This window comes from Pteropus alecto, unplaced genomic scaffold (genome assembly GCF_000325575.1).
Source record: "Pteropus alecto unplaced genomic scaffold, ASM32557v1 scaffold436, whole genome shotgun sequence".
Lineage (NCBI taxonomy): Eukaryota > Metazoa > Chordata > Mammalia > Chiroptera > Pteropodidae > Pteropus > Pteropus alecto.
In genome coordinates, this window is record NW_006438879.1 from 159,029 (window position 1) to 173,379 (window position 14,351).

At 34.0% G+C, this 14,351-nt stretch overlaps 1 pseudogene; it reads left to right on the plus strand.

Annotated features, from left to right (window-relative positions):
• LOC102881214 overlaps window positions 1–8,721 on the plus strand; it is an 84,914-nt pseudogene extending 76,193 nt beyond the window's left edge.
• The last annotated feature ends 5,630 nt before the right edge of the window (window positions 8,722–14,351 follow it).

Genomic DNA, 14,351 nt, shown 5'->3' on the forward strand with positions numbered 1-14,351 from the left:
TTTCACTAAAAATGGCTAGAAAAACTAGTTGAGTTGTAGGACATAAAAAGAACATACAGGAAACACATGTGTTTCTATATGCTAATAACAAAGTATCAGAAAATACAATTAGGAAAACAACTCAATTTCCAACTGCATCGAAAGGTTAATTATAATACCTAGAAATAAATTTAAACAAGGACAGTAAATGCATGTACACTGGAGATAAATAAGACAATGATGAAAAATATTGCTATGGAAGTATGAACATTTTCTCAACAGTAAATGTTTCTGTCCAGGAGCACAATCTTTCTACTTATTGTGTCTTAATCTTTTTTAATCATTGACTTAGTAACACTTTACCCAAAGCAATCACTAGAGTTAATGTAATTCTTATGAAAATGTCAACAGTATTCTTTTTACAGAAAAGGAACAAGCAATTCTAAAATTTGTATGGAACAACAGGAGACCCCCAAGAAGCCAATTCAGACTCTTTATTTGATATGTATATATGTGTGTTATAAATTTTCTGCCTCCCGTCAAATTTTTCCTCCAAGTTGCGGAGAGAATTCTGTACAATTTCCCTTCATTCAAATTGTAACAACAAACCAGAAGCTCACCTATTACAAAACACCATTCTCTTTCTAACATTATATTGTGATCTGACAATTTCACCATGAGAAACTACAATTCTTTGTGGGACAGACTGTTACTTAAACTGTCACATTGGTTCTTTAGGAACTCAGGCACAAAGAGACTGAACACTCCTTAAGATTCAATGAGAGTAGCCGAATGCTTCCATATGGTTTCTTAGCTATGGAGGGACCTAGTTTTTCTTGGTTAGTTTCTAAGAATAACGGAAATATTTGCAAACTAATGAAGAGCAAAAGCTTAGCATGGCTTTGTTTAAAATGACGATTTAATTTAAAGAGATAGCTAACATATCATAAAATAAACAGAAAACACAAGCAAAAATATTTCTCATCTCTCAGTGTAAAAAGCCTGTAAAAAAAATAAGAAATATAGGATTCAGAAAAGACTGATAGCTTTGCTTGTATAAGACTTTAAAAATCTTTATGTATCTCCATGCGTTAGAAACTTCAGTGATAAAATTTTTAAAGAAATAGAAAAAGGAAAAATGTTCACCATTTGTAAAGAACTCATGCAAATCAATAATTGGAGTGTACATATGGTAAGACTATACAAGTTAAAAAAGAGAGATTTAAAATATCTGATAATAGATTTGGAGAAACATGGCAGAGTGAGAGACATGCCCAGATCTCTCCTCTTGAAACAACAATAAGCTGAACATCTACAACACAACAACAACAATAACAACAACAACAGAGAGATCCCCAGATCTCTCCTCTTGAAACAATAAGCTGAACATCTAGAACACAACAACAACAATAACAACAACAGAACTGCACACCAGCACATCTGTGCATACATAACAGCTACTATAGGTCAGAATCCAGGGTGTTGGGCAGAGGACTTTGAGAAACAAATATCTGACTCTCATGGCTGGGGCTTCCTGTAGTAGGAGAGAGAGGTGAGGGGGTATGCCGAGTTCCCTGAACAGCCTTACCTGAGTGAGTGGTGAGCTCCATGCAGCGGCTGGCAGCAGGGACCAGTCTAAAAGGCACAGAGCAGAGAAGCAGGGACAGCCGAGAAACAGCAGTCGATTTTTACCAGCCATGATTGCAAAACTGAGGCTGAGCTGCCATCCCCATCCTCCAAACCAGAGGGCCCCTATCCTCATATCCTCAGAGGCCGAATGCCATGGAGACCCAGGACAATCTGAGCAAACAATACCAAAAATGTCCTAACACTGGCAGGCATGGAGACTGCCAGTAGCGAGCATGATTATACATTTATAAATTTAAAAAGGCATTTTTAAGGCTTTAGATGAAGTAGGGATCCAAGAGCCTTAGACACCACCTACTAGAAACCAAAGAAAAAATGTCTTCTTGTAGCAGGCTAAACGAGACCTTTCTATAATAAATATTCTTCCTGGAAAAAAAATACACTTTCATTTATTCCCAGAAGGACAAAGAGTCTATTAAAACATCATGAGCAACCAAGGTGACGTATCTCAGAAAAAAAATAAAAATTTCAGAAAAATAAGCTTGCAGACATAGAATTATGAAACTTAAATGGCAGAGAGTTCAGGGTGGCACTTTCAAAAAAGAATTCAGTGAGGTTCAGAACAATTCATATCAAAATTTTCAGGAATTGAAAAAGCAACTAGATGAGCAGAATGAGTTTTTTAGCAAGGAGATTGAAACACTCAAAAATAACCAAATTAAACTTCTGGAGATGAAGAACACACTGCAAGAAACAAAAAATAAAATAGCAAGTTTGAAATATATAGTCAACCAAAAGGGAGAAAGAATCAGTGATATAGAAGACAGAAATCTAGAAATCAATGAGAAACAAGAAGAGAGAAGCTGAAGAATGAAAAATAATGAAAGTGAAACAAAAGAACTAGTTGATACCATCGGGAAAGAAAACATAGGAATAATGGGAATTCTCGAAGAGGAGGAAAAGGATCAAGGATTATAAAGCATTTTCACACAAATAGTTGAGGAGAATTGCCCAAATGTATGGAATGAGCTGCAGCTTGGAATTTAAGAAGTCAACAGAATACCCACTTTTCTCAACCCAAAAAGGCCTTCACCAAGACACATTGTATTAAAATTACCAAAAATCAGTGACAAAGACAAAATTCTCAGGGCAGCCATGGAAAAGAAGGCAGCAACCTATAAAAAACAAAACATTAGATTATCATCTAATTTCTCAGCACAACCCAAAAAAGCCAGAATGGAGTGGAATCAAATATTCAAACTATTAAGGGAAAAGAAATACCAGCCAAGAATTAAGTATCCATGTAAGCTCTTCTTTAAATGTGAAGGAGAAATAAAGACATTTCCAGAAATACAACAATTGAAGGAATTCTCTACTACGAAGACATACAAAAAGGATTCAACTCACCTAAAACAAAATGATACACACAAAAAATACTTAATTAGGAGTAAAGTAACTATTAGAGAAATAGAAGTAGATGAGTGCAACCTTACTAAAAACAGGACATCTAAACTTAAACAATAAGAAGAGATTTACTTTAGCAAGATAATAATCAACATTCAGCATAAATAGGGAAAGGTTGAGACAACAATGACTGAGAATGGGAGGATTCAGAGATCTAGATTGACCACATCCCGAGACACAGAGAGAGCCTCAAAAATATTAGAGGGTGAAATCAAAACCATATTCTCCAATCACAATGCTTTGAAGCTAGAGATCAGCTGTAAGGAGAAAGCAAGAAAAAATACGAATACATAAAGATTCAACAACATACTACTGAAGAAATCTGGATCAGAGAAGAAATAAAAAGAGAGATCAAGTGAGATATAGAAATGAGTGATAATGATAGAACAACATATCAAAACTTTTGGGACATGGCAAACGTGGTCATAAGAGCAAAATTCATATCATTATAGGCCTATCTCCAAAAACGAGAATGAGCCAAAGAAACAATCTAACACTTCACCTCAAAAATGTAGAAAAGGAAGAACAAATGAAAGCTAAAGTCAGCAGAAAAAAAAGTAATCAAAATTAGGGCAGAAATAAATTAAATTGAAACAAACAAAAATAAAACAATAGAAAAAATAAATACAACAAAGAGCTGGTTCTTTGAGAAGCTTAATAAAATTGACAAACCCTAGACTCACTAAAGAAAAAAGACAAAAGACACAAACAAAATCAGGGATGAAAGAGGGAAAATTATGACAGACACTGCAGAAACACAAATGATTATACAAGAATACTATGAAAAAGGATATAACACTAAATTTAATAACCTAGAAGAAATGCACAGGAACTTAGAAGGATACAACCTTCCTAGACTACATCAGGAAGAACTGAAAAATTTAAATTGACCGATTAGCCATTTGGTAATTGAAACAATCGTCGGAAATCTACCAAAAAGTAAAAGTCCAGGACCAGATGGTTTCACCAGTGAATTCTACCAAACATTCAAAGATATGAGATCTATTCTCCTCAAACTCTTCCAAAAACTTGAGGCAGAGGCAATACATCCCAACTCACTTTATGAGGTCAATATTATCCTGATACTAAAATCTAGTAAAGATAATACAAGAAAAGAAACCACAGACCAATATCTCTCATGAACACAAACAAAAATTCTAAATAAGATACTTGCAATCCAAATACAGCAACATATGAAAAAGATTCTATGCCATGATTAAGTGGGCTTCATAGCAGAGGCAAAGGAATGGTTCAACATACGTAAATCAATAAATGTGATACACTACATTATTTAAACAAATTAAAAAATAAAAATCATAGGATCATACCAATAGCTGCAGAAAAAGTCTTCAACAGGATATAGAATCTATTTATGATCTAAACACTTAACAAAATTGATATAGAAGGAAAGTGTCTTAACATAGTAAAGTCCCTATAGGACATACCGTCAGCCAATATTATACTTAATGGTGAAAAATTAAAAACTTTCCCTCTAAGATCAGAAACAGGGCAAGGCTGCCCACTGTTACCACTATATTCAGTATCATATTGGAGGTCCTAGCAAGTGCAATCAAGCAAGAGAAAGATATAAAAGGCATCCAAATAGGAAACGAAGAAGTCAAACTGTCACTATTTGTGGATGACATAATTCTCTATATAGAAAAATCTAAAGATTCCACAAGAACTACTGGAAACAATAAGCAAATACAGTAAAGTCTCTAGATACAAAATCAACATTCAAAAATCCATACAGTTCCTATACACTGATAATGAAGCATCAAAAAAATATATGTGGAAAAAAAAATTCCTTTGCAATTGCAACAAAAAGAATAAAATATCTAGGAATAAATTTAATGAAACATGTAAAGGACCTATATAATGAAAACTACAGCAACCTCTTTAAAAAAAATTGAAGAAGATACAGAGAAATGGAAAGATATTCTGTGTTCTTGGATTTGAAGTATCAATATATTTAAAATGACCATATTACCTAAAACATTATACAGATTTAATGCAATCCTCATTAAATATCATCAGCATTTTTTAAATAAATAAAACAAAAAAAAATTAGGTTTATATGAAAAAAAAATAAAACTCAGAATTTTCAAAGCCATCTTGAGAAAAAAGCATGACGCTGGATGCACCAACTTCAAATTATATTACAAAGTGACAGTAAGCAAAGCATTATGGTATTTGCAGCAAAAACAGAAACACAGACCAGTGGAAGAGAATCAAATTCCACAAGTAAACTCATATTTATACGAGCCAATAATTTTTGACAAAGAAGGCAAAAACATACAGTGGAGAAAGGAAAGCCTCTTGAAAAAATAGTGCTGCAAAAACTGGAAAGCCACCTGCAAAAGAATGAAACTAGACTGTTGTCTACCAATATACACCAAAATTTACTCAAAATGTATTAAGGGCTGAATATAAGACCAGAAACAAGAAAATTCAAAAGAGAAAACATAGAAATGAAACTCAGGGACCTTGGACTTAAAGAGGATTTTATGATTTTGACCTCAAAGGCAAGGGAAGGAAAAGCAAAAATAAATGAATGAGACTACATCAAACTTAAAAGCTTCTGCCTAGCAAAACAATTTGTCAGCAAGGTAAGGAGATAACCGTCTCAATGGGACAATATATTTGCAAGCAACGCCACGAATAAGGGCCTAATATCCAAAATACACAAAGAACTCATACAACCCAATAACAACAACAACAAAATGATCCATCAAAAACTGAGCAGAGGACCTGAACAGAAACTCCTCCCTAGAGGACATACAAAGAGCCTAAAATATAAAAAGATGCTCATCATCATTAGCTATTAGAGAAATGCAAATCAAAACCACAATGAGAGAACATCTTCCACCTGTTAGAATAGCTATTGTCAACAGGGCAAGTAATAAATGTTGGAGAGGATGTAGAGAAAAAGGAACCCTCATACACTGCTGGTGGGACTGCAAATTGGTATAGCCACTATGGAAAACAGTATGGAGTTTCCTCAAAAAAACCAAGAATTGATCTACCATAAGATCCAGCAATACCACTACTGGGTACTTACACCAAAGGCTTGAAAACCCATATTCAAAATATTGGCACACCGATGTTCATTGCAGCATTATTCACAGTGGCCAGTACATGGAAATTATGAAAGTGTCCTACGATAAATGATTGGATAAAGAAGCCATAGCACATATATTCAATGGAATGTTACTCAGTCATAAGAAGAGATGAAATAATGCCGTTATGACAACATGGATGCACCTCGAGATAATCATGCTAAGCAAAATAAGGCAGACTGAAAAAGTAGAAAATCACATAATATCATTAATATGTAGGGATATAAACCTAAAAGCAACACATAAACAGGACAAAGAAATTCAGAGTCATGATAATGAACTAGAGGTTACCGAGTGCAGGGGATCGGTGAGGAGGGAAGAGGTATATGTTTAAAGAGGGTAATATAGTAGGGTTAGGGGAGGTCGAAGTGGGTAAAGGGGATCAAATATGGTAGCTGAAGGAAACTAGACTTTTGGTGGTATTCACACAATAGAATGCATAGACATCAAATTATAATGTACATCTGAAAATTATATCTTGTATTAACCAACATTACCACAATAAACTTAATTTTAAATATTAATTAAGTAAATAGGTAAATAATGTCTGCAACTACTTCCCCAGAAAAATAGAATATCTGTATATTCTTTAATTTGCAAAATGTAATTTCACTTTCTATTTTAAAGATGCTCTTAGTTTTCTAAGATAGCAGATAGCAAATATACATATGGACCAGCAAAAAAAAAGGATCTGCCGCAATAAGATTTTGCAGATTATACTACATAAATAACCAGCCAATTTTATGTTACCTGAATAAAATTTACAGAGTGAGAAGGAAACACTGGCTGCATGCTATGTTTAGTTGCTAGAGGACCAGACATTTTGTGATGTCAAAGCTACTCAGGGGGAGCATCATTCTGGTGATCTGGGTTGTTTATCAATGTAGGTCCACCAAGGCAGCATTTGAGGCTGCGGTATTCAAAACTAGATCAGTGACAAAAGTAGATGAAGAAAGATTTATTTGACGGGTCACGTTTCTTCGGAAATTCAAGGTGATTCTTCCAAAAATAAATCAACTGGTTCAGCAACCTCCATTAGATCATCACACATTGACTAGGCACTCAAACTTGAGATCTGTATCCAAAGGAAATTCTTTTTAGAGTTTTTCTGCATTGTCCATGATAAGAAGACCTAGTCACATACCTTGTGTCTCTGGACCAGATGAAGATAATGATTTTCGATGTATGACTTTTCCCAGGAAACTCTGGAAAATAGGTGAAAGTGATCAGTCTATTTGCTGGGATGGGAATGGAACTTGTATGGTGATTAATGAAGAACTCTTTAAGAAAGAAGTCTTAGAAGGAAAGGCCCCTTTCAGAGTATTTGAAACTGCAACTATGAAAAGTATAGTTTGACAGCTTAACATTTATGGATTTAGTAAAGTGCAACAGACTTTTCAAAGATTTGCTTCTCTAGCTGATATTCTGGCAGAAGAGAAAGAATTCTCTATTTTAAGCAAGGTAGTACAAAATTTAGTTAACTCTTATGATAGCTTAATAAATATATGAACATATATATAATATATTTCATAAAAATATATGAAATGAAATAGTTTAAATATTTTTTCACAAAAATAAAAAATGGGCTTTCTAGATTATAAATAATGTCACTAGCCACTTTAAATCTCATCAGTTATCTCTTAAGGCAAGGTATTGAAAACACTTTATAGAGTGCATTCATTGTTACTTTAAATGTAAATACGATATTTTACTTGAGGACCATGCTATTTAAGTTTTTATTCCCAATAAGCGATTTTTGACAATAGTTAACAATATTCATGTGTTGATGGTTGATGACATTAACTTGGCATAATAACCTTGATAAAAGAGATTTAGAGGTTAGGTTTCTTATAGTCTTGTGTCAGCAAATAACTTTCTCCTCTGTTTTTAGTTACACTTCTATCAAAATCCAAATTTTAAATGAGGCTGTCCTCAACTTTTACTGGAATGAAGAGTTGGGATCAAAAATGCTTCTCCAGCAGCTTCAATAGCTCACAGTTTCAACAGGCAGAGCACTGGAACAGAGATTATTGTAAGTAATCATCATTCTGGTTTTCTTGCAGACACACGTAGAGAAAGCATATTTCTGACTTCCGCAAATTTAAATACACCACCAAGAAGCAAGCCTGCCACCAGCCAGACAATTGCTAATACAACTGCTCCAATCAGAAGTGAATTTTCTCCTCCTTCCTCAACTTTATGTAAACCATCAGGACAAACTGTAATGGACCAATGAGCTGTTTTGAATCAGATGACCATTTTTCAGGTGCACTCATATGGCAGCTACACTCAAGCAAATGGCCACATCGTGAATTTTGTTACAAGCACAAGTTCTACTTCTCACTATATCATATCTCCCTTACAGAGAAGTTATTTTGGAAAGATTCAGCCTTCTAATTTTCCAACTAGATATCCTGATGTATCAGTCAATGATGGTCCTTTTACCAACTTGCAACTAGTGAGAAATCCATGGATCCCCATGCCAATGATAGCTGATATGTCTCCTGCCACACTTTCAAGGTCAACTTGTCAACCACCTTCATTAGGTGAACATCACCCTAATTACAAGTGAAGTACCAACGGGCTACCACACCATGCAAAATAACAAATTTTAAAAATAATGTTGGCAAAAATCAGCAAAATGCATACAACCATCTCCTTTAACAATAAACTTGTATGTTCACCTCATGTGTTAATATCCTTATTTTTGAAAGAGTTAAGAGCAAAATGATGCTTTTTTTCATAGTGGACTCTATACTATTGTTTAATATTTGCACCTTTGGTCATTAGGAATATTTAGATAAATTATATCTAATTAATTGTTTAAATGGATAGAGATCAAGGGAGTAAAGGAAAATGAAGAAACGAGTTAAGTAATATCTGAAACTGTACAGGATGAATCAAATGAAGGCCTGTCTTGGGATGAGAAGTGATAGTACATATCAAATCCAGAAAAGGCACCCATGCAGTATTTACTTTAGCATTTTCTCAATTTCATTACTTTTTTCCTGTGATTTTAAAGTATAAGACCTTGGATTTCAGTTGGCAGAGTTGACTTCATTCAAAATGTATGTCACCCTTAAAAGAATGGAAGACTCTAACCAGCTTTGTAATTGTGATCGCCATGAAATTGTAAAGATCGTATGCTTTTGTCATAGATTTCATCACTGTCTGCATATGCAGAATTTTATAGATATTTCAAATGTCTCTTTTTCTTCTACTGCCCTCAAGGCATGGAAGCTTATTCATGTCCTTTTCTCTTCCCTTTGTGAGTCCACTGAAGAGGAATCTCCCTCTAAAGTGGCCAACATATCTAATCAGCTCTTTCTGCTTCTGTAAACATGCTTGTTGCAAAGCCAGACATCTCAAGGTCAGGAAGAACTCATCCTCTTCTAAAGATGTATTGCTTTTGAGCCTGTTACAAAAGATGTATTACTCTAGTGTTCGTTAAATAGAAAATCCTATGATCTATATAACTGCCAGTAGCAACTTCAGAGGTCTGTAAGTCAGCCCATGCCTACTGTAACAACGTGAATATGAAAATAAAATTGCCCCTAAGTTTGGGACCCAGATTTTCAGAGCACAAGGTCTTCTGGGACTGCCATCATAATAAAATTAAGTTCCTCCAAACCTTCGAGTGCAGTTTGATTTCTCTCTGCTCTGAGAGTTTGCAACTTTTCTGCAACACCACCTTTAAATTTTCTAATGAATATTTTTACCTTGCTTTATGTTTCATCCAGAAAGACTTAATACCTTATTGTGGCATTGACTGACTTTTAGACTCTGAGCTCAGTGCCTCACTCAGCATGGCTAGCAACTGTCTTGAAGATCTGGTTTCTGTGTTTCTTCCCTATCTTCCCTTCTCTATCTATCTCTTCCACTATTCATTCAGACCTACAAGTGAAGAAACTCTTCAGTCATGCATATGCCCACCTCACAAGCTGCCTCAACTCTTTCTCAGCATTAAAAAGCCTACTCCTTGCTTTTTTTATACCACTGCTTAATGCATCTCAGCACAGATGTACCCTCTTTGAGTATTTCCTGCCAATTTTTTGTCTACATCGGCAGATATCTGGAACAGAGCCTGCCAGATAATATATTTTAATATTTATTAAATGAGCAATAATTAAATTTCATCTTACACCAATTAAAATCTATTTTCTTTTTCAAGACAGCAAGCTTCCCATATTCTTCAAGTTATTACTTGTTAAATTTCATTCTTCAACACAGGCTTTCTCTTCATAGTCCATGGGATAGATTGACAGCTATGGTTGCATTGAATTAAATAGTTCAAATAGAGAAAGATAATCATCGCATGACTTCAAGTACATGAGGAATCTAAAGAACAAAATAAACAGTAACAACAACAAAAAATGCACTAGTAAACTCATAGACACAGAGAAAATTTGAGGGCTACTAGATTGGAGGGGCTTGGAAGGGTAAAATAAAAGGCTTAAGAGCTACAAATGAATATTTGCAGAATAAATATGGAGATATAAAACATAGCATGGGGAAGATGGTTAACAATGTACTAAATATGTAAAGGAGAAGGAAGTCATTTGGGAGTCATGTGGACCTCTGATTACTATGATGTACAATTGAAAAATACAACTATAATTGAAAACATACTCATTGAATTGTACATTGTAAATATGAGTAACAAATTGTTTCTTTTATTTCGATAAAGTCAGAAAAAAAAAGAATCATATCCATAACTATTATTACCTAAAGTTTCTGAGAGTCAGGGATCTGAGGTTGGAATAGCTGGATTTTCTGGTGAAGGTTTCTAACTAGGCATCAGGAATGATCACAGGGATTGAATGTTGGAACAGAATAGAATCTCAGTTCTTCCTTGCCTGTTCTTCATATGGTGTTCTCAGTTCTTTGTATCATGGTTTTCTCTGTAAGGACAATTCACTCTGGAAGCAAATCATCAGGTCCAGATCACTCTCAAGAGAGTAGAGTAAGATTGACAGAGCCAGAGGAATAGAAATAAATTTTTGAGTTCTTTAGTGAATAGACATTTATAAAACTTATGAATTGATTACCCAATATCGCTAGTATTTTCCTGACTCTATACACAATTACTGACAGTATTGCTGACTATAAGCCAATGGAACAACATAGGTGGACCCAGAGGCCATTGTGCTAAGTGAAATATGTCAGACAGAGAAAAGCAAGAACCACGTGATCTCACTTATTTGTGAAATCTAAAAACAAAGTGAATGAGCAAATAAAACAGAAGAAGACATGTAGATACAAAGAATAAACTGATGGTTATCAGATACGGGGGGCGCTGCGGGGCTGGATGAAATCAGGAATGGATTAAAAACACAAATCGGTGGTAACAAAATAGTCATAGGGATGTAAAGTACAGCATAGGGGTGAATACATAAGAAGTAAACATTTCTTTAGGGTGATAATTATGTCTCAAAACTAAATGGAGATGACAATTCCACACTATTATAATTATGCTGAATTACACTGCATTGCAACACTTAATTTTCCTTCCTAAATTTTGTTTCTTTATAACTTTTAAATTAAATTTATTGTAGTGACGTTAGTTAATACAATCAAACACATTTCAAGTTCACTCTTCAACAATACAACACATGTATATTGTACTGTGTTCAGTACTCAAAGTTAAATTTCCTCTACCACCAAATTTTGACACCCTCTATCCCTATCTCCCTCTCCTTCCATTTTCCTTCTGGTAAATACTAAACTATTGTTTGTGTCCACGAATTCCCACTTATGGTGTTTGGATTTTATATCCCATGTGTGAGTAAAATCCTATGGTTCGCAATACTTTTTATTTGACTTACTTCACTTAGCATGGTGATCTCAAGATCGATTCATGTTTATGAGTGAGTAGATTGTCATTTCTTATGGTTGAGTAATATCTTGTATATATATACCAAATCTTCTTTATCCAATCATCTATCAAAGATACTTTTGTTGTTTCCATGTCTTGGCCACCATGAATAACGCTGCCATGAATATTGAGTGTACATTTCCTTACAGAAAAATATTTTCAAATTATGATAGAGATCTCAAAGAAAGGTTCCTGGGTCACAGGGTAAATCTGTTCTTAATTTTGGAGGATCCTCCATACATTTTCCCAGAGTGGCTGTACCAGTTTACATTCCTCTCAACAGTGTATGCGGATTCCTTTTTTCCCAACAACCTCTGCAATACTTGGTATTACGCCTTTTGTTATTAATAGACATTCTTACATAACCTACATCTAGTCTAATCCTAAATTCTACACTAGCTCTCAATCTCACCTTAATCATAAACTTAAGTCAAAATCAAACCCTAAATCACCTTGGCACGACATCAAGCTTAACATCTCTATTATAGAATAAAAGAGACAGCAAAGAATTGAAAACCTGTTTAAAGAAATAATCACTAAAACTTTTCAAATAATGTGACAAATACAGATATACAAGTCCAGAAAGTGCAGAGTCTAAAGTAAGATGAGGTAAGAGGCCCACACCAAGATAACAAACAAATGTGGGTGAGAATGTGGAGGCTAGGAAGCCCTCATACACTCTAGGTGGGATTGCAAAATGGTACAGTGTCTGTGTAAAACAGCATGTGAGATCCTCAAAAAAATTAGTAATTGATCAATTGACCTTTTTCCCTGGCAAGTTCACTTGTTGGTGCTTACTGGAAGAAAATCAGAACACAATTTTGTAAAGTTTTATGCAGCCCCATTCCCGTTCATGGCAGTCTTATTCACAAGATATAAGAGCCAAGATATAAGAGCAACCTACATGTCTATGATATATGATGGGATAAACAATTTATGATACATATGCATAATGGAATTTTATCCAGCTATTTTAAAAACTGAAATCTTATCATTTGCCACAACATGTACGAACAGAGCGTGTATTGTACTAAGTGAAATTTCAGTCAGAGAAAGACAAATACCATATGACCTCGCTGATACACAGAATCCAAAGAACAAATGAAACAAACTAAACTAAACCAGACTCAAAAATATGCAAGACAAACGAGATTGCCGTGTTTTAGATGTTTCCATAACATCAAGTCATCTTCTATGTCCTCTTAAATTTCCTACTCAAAAATTATTTACAGATTGAAGAACTTTCCCTGGATGCCTGCCCTAAACTTTGTTATTAAAATCATACTTTAAAAGAAAATTTCTAATAATGATAAAACAGAAGTAAAAGATTTAACATAGGAAAAAATTTAAATTATCTATTCACCATTACATAATTTTAACTGTACAGTTGATTAAGACCTCAAACAAATTGTTGGTAACTACAAATACAATAAATTAAAGGATATAAATCATCCTACAAAAAATTGTTCCTGTACACTAACAATGACCTTTCTAAGAAAGAAATTTTTAAAAAGGCACACTTACAATAGTACTCATATGTATAAATATTAGAAATTTCATTTCAAAGAAGATGAAAGACATGTATACCAAACACTGATAAAATAATTTTTTAAGTCACACAAAAATGAAAAGATATTCTGAGTACATGAATTAGAAGATGTGCTATGGTTAAAATGTTCAACCACCTAAATTACCCACAAATTTAATGCAATCCATGTCTTTCATTTTAAAAATAATTCACAGGATTTAGAATGCTGTGACACCCTTTTTTGACATTTTTAAATACACAAACTCTGATTGCATGCTTTTGACAAAATTACAGTATTTATTTTCTTTGTTCCTTTGTAAAGAAAAAATGTTTCAAGCTACTCATCTTGCTCTTAATTCAAGATTATCTCTTTGTCTCTGACTTTCAGCAATTTTAATACTATTTGTATATGTGTATGTGTGTGTGTGTTTATTTTGTGTGAGGACTAATTTTTTCAAACGCATTGGCCAATTATTATTTAATCATTTTTATCTCATTTTTTCTTTTTCCTTTTCTTATTCAGATTGTAATTATTGTCATAGCACTTTTCATAGAGCCCCACAGTACTTTGATGTTCTCTTCTTTTCTTTTTTCTTTTGAATTTCTGTTTGTGTAACTTCTGTTGACATAACTCAAGTTTACTATTTCTGTGACACCTTCGCCTAATATACGTCTGACCTCGTGATAGTCATTTATTAATTTTTCTGTTGTTTTGTTCTTCTTGTCACCATTTTCTTATTTCCATTTGACTCTTTCTTTTAGCTTCCAGCACAAAGCTGTAATTACTCTGATCTGTAGA